The sequence below is a fragment of the Leuciscus leuciscus genome (assembly GCF_965113295.1).
Source record: "Leuciscus leuciscus genome assembly, chromosome: 7".
In the NCBI taxonomy this organism is placed as follows: Eukaryota; Metazoa; Chordata; class Actinopteri; order Cypriniformes; family Leuciscidae; genus Leuciscus; species Leuciscus leuciscus.
In genome coordinates this window covers 18,535,350-18,558,086 of record NC_138731.1, presented here as the reverse complement: position 1 = coordinate 18,558,086, position 22,737 = coordinate 18,535,350, and the positions used below count along the sequence as shown (strand labels likewise).

General features: G+C 38.1%; 1 long non-coding RNA gene across 1 annotated transcript in view; it reads right to left on the bottom strand.

The window, feature by feature from the left end:
• LOC309503200 overlaps nt 1-20,063 on the bottom strand; it is a 37,250-nt gene extending 17,187 nt beyond the window's left edge. The window contains exon 1 of the long non-coding RNA XR_014207562.1: nt 19,864-20,063. This is a non-coding gene — a long non-coding RNA (uncharacterized lncRNA). The remainder of the gene's footprint in view (nt 1-19,863) is intronic.
• Nucleotides 20,064-22,737: the final 2,674 nt, after the last annotated feature.

Here is a 22,737-nt window from a genome sequence, read left to right as displayed (position 1 = left end):
GCATCCTACACAACTGTAAGCTGAATTAGAAAAAATGCAATATAAGAGTTATAAAGAGTTATACAAATATAAAGAGCTAACACACAAATGCACATATTCAACACCCAAACACTATGTATTGTGAAAAGCGCTATACAAATAAATGTTAAATCAATTGAATTAAACAATATTTGATGCCAAGCCGCCATATCCTTTGATTCATGTCAATCATTGAATCATGCAAGCCAATGGAGTTTATCCGTTCTGTGGAAAGAGCCAATAATGGATGGAGGGGTTTGGAGATATCTGAGGCTTTTCATTAACAGTATGGAAATTTACAAGACTCTACTGATTAAACATTCAGGCACAGCATTTTACCTGCCATTCTTCCAATCAGTAGAATTCAAATGAAATTGCTTAGATTATAGTGACCATCATGTGATCTGAGCCTGACAGGTTCCGCACACACACTTGCACGCCCTTTTAGAGCAGACAGGATGTTCCCGTTTGCAGGACGCCTATAACAAGGGTGAGAGGAAGATGTTGTCTCATCTTCTCCTGCCATCTGCTTGTGTTGACACATTTCACAGGGTGAGGAGGAAAAGCATCTCTCTCCCATTCCGGTTAGGAGCTGGATTTTAAAGGATTTTCTTCCAATCAATCGAAACTCAGGAATAAAAGGAACAAGTACAGATGGCGAGAGCAATCAAGGCCACAGATGACCCTCACCACAAGTGGCCATTTAATTCAAACTTCCAGGAAATCCCTGCTCAGCTTTTTTCAGAGGGGAAAATGAACAAAACCAAAAGGACATGGTTTACAACATTTTGGACAAAATTGCCAGCAAATTTTCTGTTAGTGGCATAATATTTGTGGAAAAATATAATTTGTTGGTAATGCAATTTAGGCTATTTTAAACATTTTGCTGCCATTTTACAACCATTTGACTACCTTAAACCACATAGGCTACTCTCTTTCCTAAATCCATCTTCTACAGCCAGCCAGCCAAAAGAAGCAAAAGTGTTTTAGGCATATAGAGACTGCATCAGAATACGCATACTTTCCTAATAGTCGTCAAGTCAAGTCACCTTTATTTATATAGTGCTTTTTACAATACAGAACAGGAAAATAATGCAACAAAGTTTTTTTCGGCTGTACAGCAGAAGAAAATGGCATCATAGTCCAGCTAAATTCAGTGATAGTTCATTGTTTTGTAAAAATTATATTCATTTAGTTCATTTATATATATAGTCGCTCTGGAGAAAAAAAGTGATGTCATCGTCCATCTCAGTTCAGTTCTCATATAATGATGTCAATGCAGGCAGATCAATCATATTGTTGAATATTAAGTATAGTAGGAGAAAAAAACATTTGTTAAAAGAGTAGTATGTCCAAATTCACATTACTCATAAAACATTAGGTGAAAATTGCGCAGATGACCTAATTCTGACGAGATTCTGAAGTGTGCATCTGATGGACACTTTACTATCCCATTAGTCAAAGGTGCAGGTGTAGGTGTAGATTTTGACATTGGAGGGGACATGAAAGCAGTAAACACTTAACTCTTTGTTGCCAGTCACCCCCAGCGTTTTTGATCATTTTCATGGCCCCCAGAATATTATGTTGTATGATGAATAAGTAATTTATCAAAATATGTTTTATTCTAGCCTCATGCATTCTTTTTCTATCAACACTTGAATGTGGCTAAGTTTCATAAAAAAAAGCAACATGATAACACGACAAATTACTTAAAAGAATACCCAATGAAAGATTATGAGATTTTGGATGCCGCGCGTGGAATCAGGGCAACAAATGAATGGAAATCCACTGTCTCCTCAAAAGAGTACGTTTGCAAACAGCAGAAGGCCACCTTATGCGACACACACAACTAAACCTGTGTTGTTCACTCAGCTGCGCATAATATCACAGAATTAATAAAAAACACAATATATTGACCAGCGTTCTGTTTTGTATCACGCGCCGAGCACGTTTGCGATGACGTAAGATGCACGCAAACGCACCAGGGTTCGATAGAATCAAGTCGAGTGTGAAACCAGACCAACGCTGCGGGGGGCGCCGGGAACAATCACCCTCGGGCTCGGACCACAGCAAACGAGCCCAGTGTGAAAGCTCCCTGAAAGACAGCACTTAAGTCAGTTAGAATTTTGTCAGCCGTAGTGAGGAGCATTGGCTCTTCCACAGAGGAATAACCCTGGCAGCAAACACAAGAACTGAGCCTTAAGCAACCCTTCAGCTCACAAGTGTGCCAGTTACCATGTGATGTGGTTTAAGGTTAAATCAGATATGATACTGTGTGCTAGTGAGTGTAGTTTACATCAGAACATTCCCATGCCATATGCATGCTTACGGCAACACCAATACAAACCTCTAGGAATGAAGTTTTGCATGCACGTTATAATTGACGACTTTCCCACAATCCACCCATTACAATAGACGACACGCATTGGCCAGAAAAACACTCCCACTGAACGTAGACACAAATTAACATGCACGGACACGGCTGGAAACTTCCGCTGATGTGCATCCCCTGAGGCTTAAGGAATTGTGGGTGGCTTTAAACTGGCTGTTAGCTGCCCTTAATGTCTTTTAGTAACAGCTGGATAAAGACAGTTCACTCCTCACCCATCCTTATAGCCAGCCATTATCCATATGTCAGTGAGCTTCTCTGAGAGGGCATTCTGACTACAGGTCAAAGGTCATCAGAGATGGAGGCATAAATGAAGCATGCAGGTGTTATAGATGACAATGATATGGCCCTGTGTCATTTGACAATCTGTTCCGCTGCTGTTAATGAGCAGTTCGTCTGTATGGCTTAATGACTCATACTGTTACACACCATGAGACGATAAAAAAAAAGATACGGGAAGTAGAGAAACATTGTCAAAAAGACTGCATGCATTAGATGATTAGGTTGAGGGATGAAACGTGATTCGGTCAAACAGTTTTAACAATGCTGTTACCAAAGACATGGGTCACAAAAACAGGGAAACAAAACATGCTCAATTCAAATAATAAAATGCAACCAACCATATAATCATCTATGTGAAACAAATAGGCCTAAAAAGCCAAAGGGGAGGAAACAATGCTACAGTGCATAGGCCTATATCTTTCCTGTTGTTGTCAATGGGCATGTGCTCAAATTATTCTGTATTTTGGCACAAATGTACCCGGTCACATGGTTATATGGCTAACATGCTAATACATTATTTATATATATTGCTATGTTATGCTTAGATGAAGTTCATGGAAATATTACATTTCAATGTTTGAACTTAACTCTTTCCCCGCCATTTCCATAATTTATCACACAGCGTTAACCCGCCATTAACGCCATGTTTTCACTGTTATATGGTAGGGGGAGCTGTTACACACCTTCTGAAATAGTACAGCATCTCTGAATCCAAAAACATGCAAAGAAGATGCTCTGCGTAAACTGTCGGTGCGTCCCAATTCGCATACTATCCGTCCTAAATAGTATTCGAAAATAGAATTAGTACATCCCAAATTGTAGTATGTTGAAATGAGTGTTCCAAAGATACCCGGATGGTCTACTATTTCCGGTTAGAATCCCAAGTGCAGGTCGATGTGCACTCTAACGGCTAATATTGCCCACAACCCATCGCGCGTTGGACGAGGATTCGGTTAGAACTACAAACAAGTGAAAAGTTGTTGTTTTTTTAAACTACAGTAAGACAAGTCCGGTTATGTAGAAAGGTTTAGATAAAGGGGTTTGAGTGATTAATTATCAGTATCTAACCTGACGAAAATGTATTTATTCAATGTTGTCTACATTATATTGCATCTGCAGCAGCATTGTGAACTTTTATAAAGATACGTTTAGCCATTTACTTTAAAATGCATCATTATATTAAAATTGCAAATCATGAGGAGAGTCTCCGCATGAAAGACCCACGACTGGCAGATGAACGTGCAACTACATTTCTCTCCTAAACGGTAGGAAATTAAATGAGATTGAATGGAGAATTTTAACTGTGGCAAGATGATTGACAGGGCAGTTTCATAGACAGTAAAATAAATGGACACAGCGACCCCATAGACTTCGACGAGGACCAGTGAAGTCAAAGAACTCTCTTCCTGATGGCTGAGCGTACTGCGCAGTCTCAAACTGAGCTTGACGACGTAGATGTGACGTGAACAACCTGTCTGACAGTTGTAAGTCTTCTAGTAGCTGTGCCAAGAGAAATCTGAATCATTCCCTCCGAATCTTACAGAGACGGAAAGCGTGAGTAGGAGCTGTGCATGAGCTAGGAGCAGGAGCAACTTTTGGTATAGTATTCTTGAATTTATCGGACTTTATGCTTCCACGTCCCCCCGAGTGCCTGCGAGCTTCTCCTCCTGTCTATACGGTAATTTATCTACTGTGCGACAGAGAGTCGCGTGGTTGTGACGCAATCGTTAGCCTATTTTTACAAAAACGTCTTATACGGGGCCATAACGTAAGATACAAGGTAATGAAGCCTTTTATACATTGTGCATACGTGTTTCTTTAGAAATAAACAATGGACAAATAGTGTCTTTAAACACCTCAGATGTAAAGTTGTTCGCTGTCAAAGTGACACCAAAATGAATGGGAGTCAATAGAATGCTAACAGCAGGTGATGGCTTGTTAGCCAATGGATGCCCCCATAGAAGGTATGCTTTGCGGATGCTGGATTACCCCCTTGGGCAGTTTACGGTGACAGGATGCACGTGACAGATCTGTCCGTTAAGATGACGAAGTAGTATGTCACAAAGCTTGCCTATACTCTTTTGCAACACATTCAAAAGCATGTACTTTTTCTTCACAAAAAGAGTACACTTTTAGGGCGTAGTATAAGTAGGCGAATTGGGACGCAGCATGTGGCTGCTTTTAACTCCAATTTTAGACATACACACGTGCAGTTCCCTAAGCACTTTCCCTCTGCCATTTTGAAGTGCGTTCAACTTCGTCAAGTGGGCGAGAGAAGTTTATTTGGACAGACCCTCGGGGCTCGACCCCTCTATTTTGACAGAGGGAGCGAGTCTACTCAATATGTACACTTCAGGCAGATCCGTTTGAGACTAGGGGTGTAACGGTTCTTGGTAAAAAAATAAATCGATGCGTACCATTCTCCATCCACCGTTCGGCACGCATTTGCATCGCGGTTGATTTCAAATGATGATAACGCATCTATAATCTGGTTTGTTGAAAATAACACGTAAAAACAGACAGTTTCTCTAATGTATGTTTATGTCGATGGATGCACATGCTGGCTCCCCAATAATACATTACAACAGCAATAATTAAAAAAACATGAACAAAACGGTCACTCTTTGTAAACTTTGTTCAATGCGAGTGCTGTATGCTCGTAGACCAGTCATTTACGCAGTCATCGCCCGGGTGTTCATAGCGTGCAAGCGCAGGTGAGACTTAAACAGCACATGTTGCTGTGTGGTTAAATTAAACTTATTTAAGCCTTGCCAATTTAAACATTCAAGAGCAAGACGTGAAAGAGAACTCGCGCGCAGTGAAGTCTCAGACAGCGCGCAAATATTGAGTCCTCTTTCAAGTGTGTCCATTGCGCTTGAATGGACAAATTCGCACAAAAATTATGTCAACATGTCCGTCCATCTACTTGATGAGTATCCTGGCAGACATAGTCTGTTATGCCTTAAGTGAACTTATACAGTCGAGGAAGAACGCATGTGTAACAGTATCAGTATTTTGTATCCTTGCATTATATCTTAAAGGGACAGCAGTCTGATATTCCTCAGGTCTGTGTTTTTAATGTTAAACAATACAAATCAAGGGAATCACTCACTGCTCTTGATTGAATAGCTTTTGTAACTTTAATAAGGATTAATCTTTAATGTATAGAGTCAAATATGCAATGCTATTTTATATTTGATTACTTTAATCAATTTCTGTACCTGAAAACTAATGTTAGAGACCTACCTGAAAAACCTGAAAAGCACTGTTTATTTTATATGTATCTTTGCTCTAATTGTGTTTATTTGTGCTGTTGCTTGTAGTTAGATTTTTTTTTTATTTAGTTTTTTGACAGTAGTCCTTTTTTTCCATTAACATCGCACCGAAACCGTGAACCTAAAACCGTGATACAAATCGAACCGTGAGCTATTTGAACCGTTGCACCCCAATTTAGACGTCACAGCAGATTGTGCTTAATTTACAACCACCCCACAAACTAGTGTATGATATTGGAGTTATTTTTACATTTAACCAGATATAATACTTATAGCTACCTTAAGCTGTTACAGTTTATTGTATTATTTTGTTTGTGTAATTTTCATTTCATTTTAATTCCATCAGCCCAAGCATACATACATGCCTATAGATTGGTGCGTAAGGCAAGGCAAGGCAAGGCAAGGCAAGTTTATTTATATAGCACATTTCATACACAATGGCAATTCAAAGTGCTTTACATAGAAGAAATTAAAATAATGAAAAGAAATAAGAATAATTAAAACAGTTTAGAAAAATAAAATAAAATACAGTACTTTTAAAAAATAAAAAAGAATATTTATTATAGATCTTTCTTTCAAAGGATTCCCTTAAGACTTAAATCTTTCAACCTTCTTTTAACCTTCAATCTTCTTACGACTTCCATCTATCAACTTTCCTTTAACTTTCTTTTCTCCCTCATTTACTCACACGTTCTTTCCACTTTCTTTAGCACTTTAGCACTGCGTTCACATTCTTTCTCAGACGAAAACTTTAATATCGTCATTTAAATACTGTTCTACTTTCAAACCCACATTAATCACTTTCACATTATCACCTTCTGAGTGGGCATTTACAGTTTCGGGCTAAATGCCCTGCTGACATAGGAGAAATTAAAATAATTAAAAGAAATAAGAATAATTAAAACAGTTTAGAAAAATAGAGTGTAAAATACAGTACAGTACAAACAGTCGGACGAACAGCGGCACAGTGCTCATTCAGTAAATGCACAGCTAAACAGAAGTGTTTTGAGTCTGGATTTGAATGTGACCACTGTAGGAGCACATCTGATCTCTTCTGGAAGCTGGTTCCAGCTGTGGCTGGCATAATAGCTAAAAGCAGACTCACCATGCTTAGAGTGAACCCTTGGTATTTCTAGCTGATATGATCCTAATGATCTGAGTGATCTGTTGGGTTTATATTCAGTGAGCATATCTGCAATGTATTGAGGTCCTAGGCCATTGAATGATTTATATACCAGTAATAATACTTTGAAATCAATCCTAAATCTAACTGGGAGCCAGTGTAAAGACCTGAGGACTGGTGTGATATGTTCATATTTTCTGGTTCTGCTCAGAATCCTAGCGGCAGCGTTCTGTATGAGCTGCAACTGTCTTATGGTCTTTTTGGGAAGGCCAGTGAGGAGTCCATTACAATAATCCACCCTGCTGGTGATGAAAGCATGCACAAGTTTCTCTAAGTCTTGTCTGGAAACAAAGCATCTAATTCTTGCAATATTTTTCAGATGATAGTATGCTGATTTAGTTATTGCTTTGACATGACTACTGAAACTAAGGTCTGACTCTAGTGTCACACCAAGATTCCTGACTTGATGTTTAGTTGTTTTACCCCTAGAGTGAAGGTATGTGTTCACTTTGAGAACTTCATCTTTGTTTCCAAACGCAATAACTTCAGTTTTGTCTTTGTTTAATTGAAGAAAGTTTTGACACATCCAACTGTTGACTTCGTCAATGCATCGGCACAGGGAGTCAATGGGGCTGTAATCGTTAGGCGATAGGGCTAAGTACAGCTGTGTGTCGTCTGCATAGCTGTGGTAAGCAATTTGGTTATTTCTCATTATTTGGCTCATTGGGAGCATATACAGGTTGAACAGGAGTGGCGCAAGAATTGAGCCTTGAGGGACTCCGCATGTCATGGATGTCCACTCAGACTTATGGTCTCCTATACTCACATAATAACCTCTCCCATCTAAGTATGACCTGAACCATTTTAGGACTATCCCAGAAAGCCCCACCCAGTTTTCCAGCCTGTCAAGAAGTATGTTGTGATCGACAGTGTCAAATGCAGCACTGAGGTCGAGTAGTACCAGCACTGATAATTTGCCTGAATCAGTATTTAAGCGAATATCGTTTATTATCTTTATGAGCGCTGTCTCTGTGCTGTGATGCGGTCGGAAACCAGATTGAAAATTATCAAAGTATCCATTCGAGCTTAAGAATTTGTTCAGCTAAATACGTAAAACAAATTCATTAGGGGAAAAAATGTAAATAATAAGTCAGCTCGATTGCAGATTCCAAGTGATCAAGGGCTTAGGACGTTCCATTTGAAGACATTGCAAGGGTTCCGTTTTGGTGTTTATGGACTCGATCTACTCAATCTATTCTCAGTTTTTTTATTCAAAATATGTTTTATGTGTGTGTGCTTTATTAAACACCCACATTCACGTGTTGATAAAAAGAAAAAGCAAAGGTTCAGAGCTTTTAATGCAAAGGTTCTGTGCTTTCTTTTGATATAGTATTTGCTGTTTATATAGTCATGCATATTTTTATTTAGTCATGGAAATGTTACCTCTAATTGTTCTCTGAACATCAATGCCATGGGGAAAAAATACTCGCCAAGAGCAGCATTTTGACATTATTTTGTGTGTATTTGACTGTTTGTGTGTATTTAATTTATTATTTCAGATGCCTTTTTTTAAAAGACTACAATTGATAAATGTATTAATTCAACCTGCCAAAGTGTCTAGTATAGGAGTGACTGAGTTAGGGGCCGTTCACACTGAAAGTGTTTTCTCATTCCAATGCTCTACTTTTCCATTGTTTTCTATGTAAACACGCGCTGGACGGACGTGTATAACCATTGTGCTCACGTCTTACGTCTTGTGCAACGTAAAAAAAAATAAAAAAAATAAAAGTGTCTCGAGACCTTACGCCTTACACACCACTGCTGAAATCCACCTGCATTTGGTGGGTTGTCGGGTGTTAATGTCAAGCCCTGCTTATCACACATCACACCACAGGAAAATCTGATAAGATAATCTGTAGTACCATAAAGATAATCAGGACTTTACCATAGGATTGGTGGAAGAGGAGAGTTGGGCCCAAAATTGGCCTGATTATCTTGTAGTGTGTGGGTGCCTTTAGCTGGGAACCTGAAGAGCTCACATGATTGGCTGCTGCTACAGTAAACATGCCATTGTCAGGTACGTGATTTGCCACTTTTACCCAAATGAACACGCGCTGACTGACCGGTCACCAATGTTTTCTCGCTCGCCAATACCCTTACATCCCCAAACGAAAACTCATTGGATCTGCACAAATCACATACGCAAGCAACATAATTTTGCTTTCTAAATTGGGGAGTGGTTTTCAGTCCTTAATGCTTACCAGCACATGTCTGTTACATCAGTCACAAAGCCTAAACACTGAATGCCTCACGGAAAAGGACATGAAAAATCATAACTATTTTTAGTGAATGCGGAGACACGTGGATAACATTTTGTTGCTTACGTGAGCAACGTTTTGAAGATGTTCTACGTGAGTCGCTGGGCCTTAAGTACTTCTTTATTATTGGATTAGGTGCATCTAAAATGGCATCTAAATGCCTTTATGACACTTGACTTCTTCATGTTGAAAAGGAGGGACTGCTGATGCAAAGTATATTCACCAGCAATAAAATCTTTATTTATTACAATGCGTTCATCAGACGATTGAGTTACAGGAAGTGTTGTCGACAGTTTTCAGAGTTTCAAATTAAATCAGTGCTCTGTAAAAGGCACAGTGGATTCATTTACTCCTAATGTAATCATAGGCGTTTCTTCAGTTGACTGTTGTTTTGGGAGGCAAGAGGCTTTTTCTTCCATGCCTGTCAAGCTTTAATAGATGACAAGACAAATTTTATAGTTGTGTGAGGTGGTAAATGAAATCATTCCGATTGATGAATCTGAACGTAGTGTTTACATCAACGATAAATAAAGTGATTGGGTTGATGTGCGCGCGTTTATGATATTATGAAATTGTATTTAACAACAATTGCAGCTCGTTCTGTGCGTCATACGTCAATTATGCCATTTCTAAGTCATGGCACATGTGCAGTCTTTTCCAGTTTCGGTTTTCAATCCGGTCAAGTGTTTACATGTCCTCTCGATTGGATTAGAAAAGGAATAAACCACCCCTTTCAATCGGATCGAAATTTCATGCAGATCGAGCTCGATAATCGGATCGATTAAGGTTTACATTAAGGCTTTTCAGTCCGATTGAGCTGTCAATCCGATTACTAATGGATTATTTGGCTGCATGTAAACGTAGCCACTTCTTTTGAAGCAATTAAAGAGGACCTATTATGTTTTTTGTTTTTTTTACATTTTCAACTTTGGTGTCCAATTTTTTTGCTGTTTGAGCATGAAAAAGGTCTAGCCTATAAAGTTACAAAGCACAAAGTCCACTATTATATAGTTATTCTCTATGTCAGTAAGCAGTTTCTGAAGGTTGTGAATCGGAAAACAATTCCAATTCTGGAATTGGATACTGGTTTAAAGTTAAATATTTCGATTCGATTCCTCTTATCGATTCCTTTGTGTGCATTTTAATATGACTTTAAACCATTCAAGCACAAGAAGATTTGCACACCGTTTTCTGTGCTGCGCACATATCCAAAACGACATGCGCACAGAAAGCTGCCTCTCGTGCTTTATAGTACGCGATACTGAGTTCTCTTCCATGTCTTTTTGCACTTGAATGGACAAATACACACAAAAATATGCCAAAATATCCTTGTAAACACAGTCGGTTATGTCTTAAGTGAATGTAAACAGTTGACAAAGAAAACGTTTAAAAGTATATTGTATCCATGCAGCTCTTAAAGTGACAGCAGCCTTATATTTCTGCTGCTGTCTCTATAATAATGTTTATCAAACAACAAAATAATTTTTTATTTTTTTTTACACCATAGCCAAAAGTTCCTTGTGTAAATGTTCTTTAGCTTGTTTACTTTTGTTCATGGTATTCAGCTACAATTAAATGTTTTGCAATAAGACTTCCAAGTTCAAGTTGTTGTTGTTGTTGTTGTTGTTGTTTTACCTTATTGGAATCGAAATTATGAATCAATAATAATCTGAATTGTTAAAATTCAAACGATACCGATCTATCTACATACAGTAGGATATGTTATTCCAGCTAACAATGGCACAGGCAATTCATTTAACCCTTATTTGTGTGTTAGATTACACAATTCTGTTAATGATAAAACAAGTCTTATTTACTTTATTGGAAAACATTTTCCAGCTTTTTCTTTTTTTATTTGGTTCTGAATTTTGAGTTATCAGCAGCCAAAAATGAGCCCATGTCTATATGAAATCCCAAATTGATTATATTAATTGTGATTAAAATGTAGCCTAGTTTTCTGAGCACTAATTGTTTGTTGAGCTCCAATAATGGATATCAGTACATTTGTACATGCCAACAATGGTAGAAATGTAGCCTAATTAATTTAACAATTCATTACGTTACCCAGGAAGACATTTTCATGGGAAAAAAGATCTGATTCACCAAAGAAATGGTTAATTGCATTCTTGAAATGTGTACATACACAACACTCTAATAAGTATAGAAAGTCCTCATTTTTAGAATTTTTTGGCAGGTTATTATTATTTATTTTTTTACATTTTAAATCCTTATCCGTCATTCACCCATGTCACAATAATTTCCGCTGCATTCGCAAATAAAGGGGGCAAGGCCTGGCTGACTTGCCTTAATAGTGTGTTGAAACTTCTGATTATGGTAAGGGGTGTGATATTTCCCAAACACACTTGAAGCGGTTGACCAATCACAACAGACTGATACAGCCGACCAATCAGAGCTCAATGCGCTTTTCGGAAGGAGGGGCTTCATAGAGACAGACTGGGAAGAGACTTGCTGCAGCAATATGACCAAAAAATCATATCTCTGTATTTTTTTGTTAAATGGCGATATACATATCGGTACTTTCTGTGTTTTCCTATTTGGATAAAGAAAATCTGTATTTATTAATACATTATGTGCAAAAAGGTGGTTAAAATCACATTACATTCTAACATTACAATCTAAAAACAAAAATAATGTGTTTGTTTTTAAATTGACCAAAGGCTAAACTAAAAATGAAAATAAAAACAAAAGCGCAAACTAATTATATTAGCTTGCATTTGATTACTCCATTATAATGGTCACTTTCATAATTCAATACTTGTAGGTTTAAAATTCCACATGGCACATTTATTGTCTCCAACAACAAATATTTTAGTCAGAATTATTGTGTTACTATTCGTGTGCTCCGTCTGTTTGGCGCAGTGGCGCTCATTCACAGAAGCTTGAATTTTAGCGGAGATTCACTTGAAGAAAGCTTGTCCTCTCCTGACAGTGAAATGGACATATTTGTTTGACTTTCTAACATGTAGAGATGGAGAATATACCTGTGAAATGTAAGTTAAGCACTGAGGAGAGCACCACATCTCAAACGCATTAAACAACGCAAGTATTTATCTATCAGTCAGCAACAGTATCTGTCAGACCATCTGACAGCCTGTTTTAAACTTGTTAACTATATATTAAGAGTTATTTTGAAGCCCTTAATATTAGCTTGTGTCATGTTTAGGACAAATTGTACTATGTACTTTCACTGCAGCAGCTCACACTGCGTCCTCCGCTATTTTTCAGATGTGCTCGTATCAAACTACTTTATCGATATAAACGTTTTTGCCTCATTCCATATCGTTTCTAAAAAATATATGGTTATATCGTACAAACTCGATATACCGCCCAGCTCAATGCTGAAGTAACGTAAAATCAAGACTTTGAAAAAGGGTCCCCTTTAAGCTTACAGCTCCACTATAGGGACGCTGCAGCCGAACACTGTTGAGAGATGCACAGACTCAGGTAATTCACACACGCTCACTCTCGCTCTCGAAAGATAAACGCAAAAAGTACAAAAAGTATTCTCGTCGCTTGATAAACTTAAGGTTGAGCCACTGTAGTCACTTGGACTATTTTAACAATGTCTTTACTAACTTTTCTGGGATGGCAGAAATCGATTACATAGAAGCCTACGAAGAAGTGAGCCAGCTCTCAGATTTCATCAAATATATCTTAATTTGTGTTCCGAAGATGAACGAAAGTCTTACAGGGTTGGAACAACACGAGAGTGAGTAATTACTTACAAAATTTTCTTTTTTTGGGTGAATTAACCCTTTAATGCAGAGTAACATGAGGAAAACACTGATGCAAAATTACATCAGATATGAAAACACATCCATTCCTCAGACAATGGCAACATCAGACTCACAGAAATATTTTATATGGCCCTGAGGATCATGGGTAAAAGTGTCTTCTGCTATTGTCTTCGAAGAATTAGAGTTTAAGAAAATAGGTGAAGCTATCAAAGCTCAAATGTTTAGATATGGGAAGATATTAGATATGGGAGTTTTCTTTCATGTTATTGTTTGGTGTTTTTCCATTTTAGTTGTGGTGGTGTAAACAGATACAGACATTACGTGCGTGTGTGTGTGTGTGTGTGTGTGTGTGTGTGTGTGTGTGTGTGTGTGTGTGTGTGTGTGTGTGTGTGTGTGTGTGTGTGTGTGTGTGTGTGTGTGTGTGTGTGTGTGTGTGTGTGCGTGTGTGTGGTAACAGGACATGTTGTTCAAATTCTGTGGATACACAGAGAATTTCTTGTTTATTTCATACAGAACCACAATGACATGAATCTCCAAGCCTGGCATTTCACCCAGGACAGAGGTCAGATGCACGCACAAACGATGATTGCTTAGATCATTCTTGGTCTTTGTGGACAAAAATTTGGCAATGTGATGGACTCTGACGTTTGTAAGATTGTGCAATGTCAGTTTCAAAGAAGGAATAAGTGTGAATGTTTGTGTTTATGTTTATGCATGCATAAAAGATTTTGCAACGGCACAAAAATTCCACAACAGAGGCAATTAGTTGAGGCATGTTACAATATGCAGTTAATTATCAGATACAACTGGGTCAATACAGTAAGGCAAAGCTGGATCTACAGTGTGTGCATTTAGCCCTATAGTCCAAAGCTTTGCTATGGTAGCTTTACACCAAAAGTTTTCACTTGATCCAAAAGTTAACTTTTAAATATCTGCTTGGAATTGTTTAGGAGGATCAACTAATCGTACAGACCAAGTCCAACAGAACGCTCACAGGTGAAAACGTAAAAATATATTATCAGATGTGCCTTTCGTTTAGACGGCGACGGCGTTTTTGGGGCTTAAAAACGCAAAAAAGTGAAACCACCCTCCAGAGTGGAAATCTTAAAAACGCTCCACCCGTCTAAAGGGTAAAAACGCAAAAGTCTGCTAGACAGTGAAGGCACCGATCTGCTCACGGTGGCTCTCTCACATTGCCACCTAGCCGCCTGGAGTGCATACTGCATCGAATTTCACACACTTTTGCGTCACCATATGCACGCCCCCAAAAACTGGTATAAATGTGGTATTACATTGTGATTGTAAATGAATATGATTGGACTTGGTGCTGATAACCCAATGCACAGGACAATGGTGACACCAGAATAAAAATATTCATGATTCTGAAGCTGAAAATTACAGATTTATTTTAGATGAATATGCTTTCACTCTGTCACTGGCTAGATATATTTAAAATAATGTAGCCCACTTTTTACTGGTAACATAATACATTTGAAATTACCAGGACCCCATTGCATTATTATACATTAAATTCAACATTATATATAGTAGTAGTTTAATGTAGTACTGACACTAAAACTCTGAGATCTTTTTATGTTGGGTGAACTATACACAATACATACTGTCACTATCCACGATACATGTTGCATTTTTGTATTGTGATACGATATTGTTACACCCCTATAAAACAGTTTTTTTTTTTTTTTTTTTTTTTGAGGACTATGAAAAACCTAAGAAAAACCATTAATCAGTGTCAGGTGGACATGACTTTTAATCAGACTTATGACAATTGGTCAAGTCAATTTTGAAAATTTGTATGGCCCTGTGATGGACTGGCCATATGTGTTGCCCTGCCTACGACCAGAGACACTCGGATAGGCTCCAGCCTCCTAAAGAAGGACAAGTGGTTTGGAGAATGAATGAATGGATAAATGTTTTTCTATGTCTGTAGTTCTTGTACTGCAGACCTGCATGGCTATTGGGTGTACAGGGTAAACTCGCATCACAAGTCATGTGTGTACATATACACCTGTCATGCAGCCAGTATTTATCATGTGTTTTGAAGTTTTCCTAAAGTAATTAGTTTTATGACTCTCTGCTTGTGACTTGAATGTTGTCATATGGGCATGGGCGGTTTCCTGTGAAACACACACAATGGTATAGGTGAACGAACATGTTTTTTTGTGCTTTTGTTCTCTTTGACAGGTTTTCTGGGCATATATGTTCATAATATGTGACACTAGATCACAATTTTTGTGGCAAAAGTCAACAAAATTATCAATTTTTATTTTATGCCAAAAAATATTAGGCTTAAGTAAAGATCATGTTCCATGAAGATATTTTGTAAATTTCCTACTGTAAATATATAAAACATGTATTTTTGTGAGTGAATGCAGCATTATTGCGAACATAAATGGACAAGTTTAAAGGTGATTTTTTTCTCAATGTTTTTTTTTTTTTTTTTTTACCTTCAAATTCCAGATTTTCAAATAGTTGTATTCTTGGCCAAATATTGTCCTATCCTAACAAACCATAGGCTACATCAATTGAAAGCTTATTTATTCAGCTTTTATGTTTAAATCTCAATTTCATAAAATTGCTCCATGTGACTGGTTTTGTGGTCCAGAGTCACATATAATATGAATTATTTTTTTTTACTCAATATTACATAGGCTACTTTATAAATATACCCATACTGAATCACATTTTCTGACACATGACACATAACTCTCCATGTTGTCATCTGATTTGTGTCATCTGATTAAGTTACAGACATATTTGCACCAAAATACTGCCTTTGACGTCAACAACAAAAGTTTTTTTTTTTTTTTTGAAAGCTTCATTATATTATAGCATTTTATTACTTGCATTTGGCATTGTTTTTTCCATGCTCTCCATGACCTTGTCAGAACAATCTTGCAACAGGCCAGTTTAGAACTACTGCATTGCATAAAGTATAGCCTATAGGTAAAAAAAAACAAAAAAAACATACTAATGTGAATATTTATTTTATATATGATATAGCCTTTTTTTAAGATTTAGGCCTACATTTAAGAATGTATACTTGCACATGTAACCACCACCAACCACACACTAGTCCATTAGATTTAGGAATCATTTAGTGTATTGTTCACTTAATATGCATTAGCTTCATATTCATGCACACATAGTTTTAATTTGAGCAGTTTTCGAGCCTTAAGGCCCAAGAACAATAACTATAATGATAACTAATATTAGAGTCCACATCAATGCACGATATCATTTTGTTTAGCCAAAGCGCGCGGTGCAGTTTTGTCTTCTGTCACTTTAAATCCTTGAGCCCAATAAAACGAGGGATTCTGATTGGCTGTCAAAGTTAATCGTTCTGAAAGTGATTCCAACCAATCATTTCCCTCTAGCGTTATAGTTTTGGTGTGGACTGTGTAATTCTTTTACATTTAGAATTTTTTTTAAAATATCCTTATATATTATATTTGTATAATTATCGCTATAGTTATTGTCCTTGGTGTGAATGGGCCTTTACTCATGTTGCTGTATTATTATTATTATTATTATTTTATTTTTTCATTATCAGAGACCCAAGACAAATTTTGTTTTGATTAAAAAAAAATAAGTTACCAATAATGCACATTTATTGTGTGAACACAAGCACATCAGCGGTTGCAGTTCTAAATACAGGAGTATTTATGCGGCTGTTTTTATGTACTTCACTTACAGCTGATTGGAGGCCTGTAAACTCCACTGACCCTCGTCTACCACTCACACTCAAACACACGACTGCACACTCTTCACCTTATTCATATACGGCCTGTCAAGTTCAGGCATTTATATTGCTGTTAAGGTTCAATATATGTTCGCACGCATGAAAACACTACAACACCAGTTTCAATAAATGTCCAACCTCGGAATTTCAATAAACCTCCTTGTATTTGTTACTGCCTGGGTTAACGGTGGACAACAAGTGCTGACAGAAACTTATTGGTTTTCCAGCATCACCAACATGCTCTGCTAGTGTGATAGCTTTAAGCGCTGCTCTTTTGATTTAATATTTTTTCCTATCAATCTGTCAGGAATTTTTCCATCCTACTTTCTTTGCAGTTAGATGGCACATAAGCTTTTACAAATTGGATTAGCACTTAAAACGCATCCAAGAACAAGGGGGCTGCTGATCATGATAAGATGTTGGGGAATTTGTGAAAGCATGTCAAATTTGAGGAACAAACGAAAGATGAATCTAACTACAAGCGCCGCAAGTGAAAAGTTATTCTGATTGCGTGTTTCTTTCATTAAAGTTGTTTGCTGACTTGAAAGCTGTCTGTTCATTGCTTCATGTGTGTGTGTGTGAGATAAGCCAGGCTGAGATGACAGCAAAACAAGTAGCCAACAACCTCATTGAGGTTTATCCTTGGATAGTAAAATGTAGCTAATAATACAAAATATTGCAGCATTTAGCAGTTTTCCATGCACATCTCATGTGTCAAACAGAATTTAGCCACAGCATCATCATATATAACACAAGTCAGTCTTAATCTCTCAATGAAACTGCACCTGTCAGAAAAGTGTTTGTAATTGTATTCCTCATACTTGAGTGTTTTGGTGGCTTAATGTGTTTTTTTTTTTTGTGTGTTTTTTTTTTTTTTACATATTTGTCACCCCATTGTTCTATTTCTATTTTCATCAGTCTTTGCTTTAGCCATTCTACTAATTATATGTAACTTTGCAACCATGTCAACTACCAGTTATTAAAGTAATAGTAGACTGTTTGCTTAATGTCTGCTAACTCTTTATTTTTACTTATACTGACAATAACTTTGCAACTACATGTCAACTTATTCTACTAACCTCCCAGGCAGCAACATATTGTCGGCCCAGATCCAGCCCACATCTGGTACTTGTTGAATCCACATGTACCAGATGTGGCCCGGATCTGGGCTGACACTATTGGCGCTTTTCCACTGCATGGTACGGTACGGTTCGGTTCGGTACGGCACGCTTTGGCGCTTTTCCACTGCATGGTACGGTACGGCTCGGTTCAGTACGGCTCACTTATGACGCATTTCCACTGCATGGTACGGTACGGTACGGCTCGCTTCGGCTCGCTTTAAATGGTACCTGGTCTGTTGAGGTTCCAAGCGTACCGTACCGATACTAAAATGTGACGTGAAAACACTGCAGATCACTGATAGGTCAGACAGAATCATCACTACCAGCGTCATTGTATTTACAACATGAGACACTAAACCCGCTAGATTTAAATAGCCAGTAGACAACAGCCAACACTGTAGCGCCTGTTTTAAAAGTATTTGCTTCAAAAAAAGAGTATAAACTTAAAAAAAGAAATGGCTGAATCGTGGTCAGTGGACGAGGTGCAGACGTTTCTCTCGTTGGTTGCCGAGGAGCGGATGGGGAAACCCGGAATGAAAAATTCGCATTTAATATGATGATGTCATGGCAGTAGAGACGGCAACTATAACGATCAGTCACACCCACTTTGAAGCGGTACTAACTGCAGTGGAAAAGCAACCGAGCTAAAGCGAACGAACCGTGCCGTACCGAGCCGAGTCGTACCACGCAGTGGAAAAGCGAAGCGAGCCGAACCGTTCCGCGCCGAGTCGAACCGTACCGAGCCGTACCGTGCAGTGGAAAAGCGCCATATGTTGCTGTCTGAGTATTGTCCTAACCTTCAACGAACAGTCTATATTTAATGACTGGTAGTTGACATGCAGTTGCAAATGAATGAGAGTTAGTTGATATGTAGTTGCAAAATTAAAGTTAGTAGAATGTCTATTGGACTATCGAAATAAAGTATAGGCTAACTGAAATCAGCAATTCAGCATGGGTCAGAAAATCATTCTTATAACTGAACTCAAGCCATCCTAATAAAATTATTGCCAAAGCCAATTTTACTCGTTACATTAGACTTTTTAAGTGTCATCAATACACACATGTGTACAGTACATCTCCCAGGATGGTGCTTTGACCTTTGAATGCAGCTAAAGGGCATCAGATGTGTGACTAGCTGTGAGACCCCAGCAGTGGCCCAGGTGGCATTTCTGGACTTACAGAGAAGTGGATGCAAAGCACGAGGCAGACGATGATGACTGGAAGTGTTGGAGATGCATGTGGTTATGTATCCTCAAGAGTGAAATATGACTGTGCACTTAGCAGTGTTTTTGTGGTTCGATCTCACTGATGTTTATTATGCTAAGAAGAATGAAAGTGAAAGAGATTTTGTTTGTGTTTAAGCCACAGGAAGACTGCAGCAAAACAATTTCACCCCGCCCAGTTCACTTGAGTTCATTTCAGTGAGTACAACAGATCAGTTTGAGAACAAATACAATTAAAAAAATGCAATAAAATGTACATGAAATATGCAGTATGTAAAGTGGAATATTCTATATTAAAGGAGCTGTAATGGGTCAAAATAACTAGTGAACCATGACACTTGAACATTGGCCCTCTCACCCCCTTCAACTCAGCCTAGCATGTGTCCTCTTAAAAAACACAAAGCTGACACATGACAACACTCAGACCAAAAGCAACAGACACTTCCGCATCAAAGACATTTTTACAGATTACAGATTGACTAGTAATTCAGCAAAAATTCTGTTTTCTCAAATAAATTTAACATAAAACAGGGGCATCGGCGGCCAGAATAAAATCGGTTGGCATGTGACCTATTAGATTTTAAATAACTTACCCAAACAGGACATTTCCAGCAGTGAAACTTTAGCTTCTTGGTTGATGATGTCATCCAGGGGTATCGCTTTAACTACTGGGGTTGAAATGCTTTAAAAAGCTTTGGCTTTCTGCAAAAAATTAAGCTCTGGTGTAACTTGGTCTTCCTTTGCCGATTAACTCTAGCTTTTCTTTAAAAGTTTATCTAGCAAACGGCGTGGATATTAAATGAGCAACTATGGCCCTGTCCCAAATGACACACTTCATGAGCCCTTTCGGTCTTGTGGACTTACAATGGCTGCCGCGTGCGCGTGTCCGTTAAGTCCGTGAGACCGCAGTGTGTCCCATTTGTCATTTTTAGATCTCAGAAGGGTGCTCGCGAGCGCCCCCATGTGGTCAATTTGCGCCCTTGATGCGCACTTTTGCCGAGCCCGCGCTGATGCGGGCTCCGCAGCAGACTTCTTCCCGACAGTCAAAGCGGCATCAGGTCACGAAAGTGCGGACTCAGAGGAAGACCGCGAGTGCTTAGGGTTCCATTTGGGACAGGGCCTATGTGCTAACATGCGTTTTCTTCTTCTTCTTCTTCTTTTATTTTAATGGCGGGCAGGTGTCATGAGCACATGCCGCCACCTACTGTTCAATTGAATTAATTTAATTTCTCTTAATCCCTAAAATAATAATAATAATAATAATACATTAATAAATTAGAAAAACCCACTGGCGCTGCATGTTACTTGTGTTTTCTATAGGCGCTAGCTATTTTATTAGCGGTATTTTTTCCTGATCGTGTTCCTGCAGCGCATGGAACTTGTCATAAAAATAGTGATAAGCCCCACCCATTTAGAGGTACGATATGATTGATCAATTTTCCTGTCATTTGAAATTAGTCTCTCATTGACCTGCTATACGCTCTATGCAACGCTGCTGACCTATTTCCGGTAGAATCTCAGCCAGCGTCTTTACTTCCTCATAGCGCGTTCTATAGCAAAGTGTACTAGCGTCACAACTTTCATAAAAATAATTTTCTCAGAAACGGAGACAACGATTTTAGAAACCGATTCGCAAGTCGGATTTTGCATGATATGAGAGAATACTCATCCTCAAAGTTGTCGATGTAGCTCGAAATATATCATTTAAAGCCCTTCTCTTTCTTACTCTTAGGTGTGACAGCTAACTGCCTCATACTGTTAACATCATTCACGTTAACCGCTGGAAGTTCTTGTAAACAGCGAGTTAAATTTGCCATTATATCCACCTAATGCAAAAACGGCTTCGGGCGCAGCACCGGATGTAAATGGGCGGGCTGAGACAAAACGCCGAGGCGATCGTGCATGGAGTCTATTGTTTGGTCCTCTGTAATTTCACAGCTGGACCACCAATCACAGAGCTGAAAGCGTTAGGTGGAAATATTCTAATAAGGAGAAAATGTGCTTCTTTATATGTTAAGGGTTTATTTCCTCAAAAAGATTTAGATGTTTATTTTCAATTTATGAATTCCAAATATAACATTAGATCTGCTGACTTTTTAAAGTAGTAGCCTAATTTATTTTTATATTTTTTATATTTTTTATATTATATTTACAATAGTTTTGAGTCTAGAGGGCCCTAGTCTAGAGGGCCCTGGCGGTTCCCCTTAGCACTAAATGAGCAATCATTTGATCTGACGAGTTAATGACATTTAGTTGCTTGCCACTTGCCCATGTAACTTTATTAGGAACTGCAACATTTTGTGGTTAAAATGGAACTGTATAAGAGCGATAGTCTGACCCTCACTGATATGAGCTATTCAAAGCGAACACATACAACAAATCTTTTGCAAATAATTTGATTATTTGCCAGATTGATGCCTCTTTTATGCATGTAGCTGTAGGTGTTTAGTGAGCCTGATGCCATCTGACAAGTTCACATCTTTGATCTGCTCTCTCAGGTATTTCCTTGGTTTCTTCTGAAACTCAAAGAGGATTTCTCAAGTTTCCACTGGATTCACTGGAACAAAGCAGCGGGATGATTTGCATTTAAGTGGCTAAATGTAAACCTCATTGAACAATGTTTACGACAGGGTTTCTGCGATGAGAAGATTAGGTTTGCCTCCTGGGAACAGACTGATGTCATGGGAAAAACGAAACAAGCAACCACACCTGCAGTCTTTAATGGAATGTCACGACTTTAAAGAGTAGATTGTACTTTGGACAGGAATCTTTACAAAGGTGTCAGTTTATAAAATGTTAAGTATACAAGAACAACAGTAAGACAAATTATGGTGTGGTTATATCCATGTTGATGAAGATGGTCGTCTATAGCATTATTTTTATTATGATTAGCAGCAGTATATTGTTATTTGTAGTAGTATTACTAAAGCAAGCATTACTACTGCTATTGCTCTTACTTGTGGTAACATTAGCAAAATTTTCCACCAAAACAGGTCCACTGGCGGTCCACTTATGCATGAAGCAACACTCACACAGACGTCACTTTCACACAAAGCAGCTTTCTGTTGATCAGCGAGGAAAATTGTCTTCAAATCCAATGCATAATCTGTGTTGGGACATTTCATGCCCTTACGTGAAATTATGGATCGCATGGATTCCAATTGAAATGACTGGATTTCAAAAGAGCAACAGTACAGTCAATGCTACCACAACTTTAAGGACGTGAATAAACCCCTTAACTTTAAAATATAAAGGCATTTTAATGGCAAGACGAATGTTCGGTGCAATAAACGTTTTAATTTCATAAACAATACTTGTTTGGAAGATGAACAAAAGTCCTATTGATTTGGAAAAACGTCAGGGTGAGAACAGTAATCGATGGCAAAATTTTCATTTGCAGGTGAACTAACCCTATTAGTGCTGTTCAAACAAAGACATTAGCTCAATAAAAAACTTTGCATGCAATT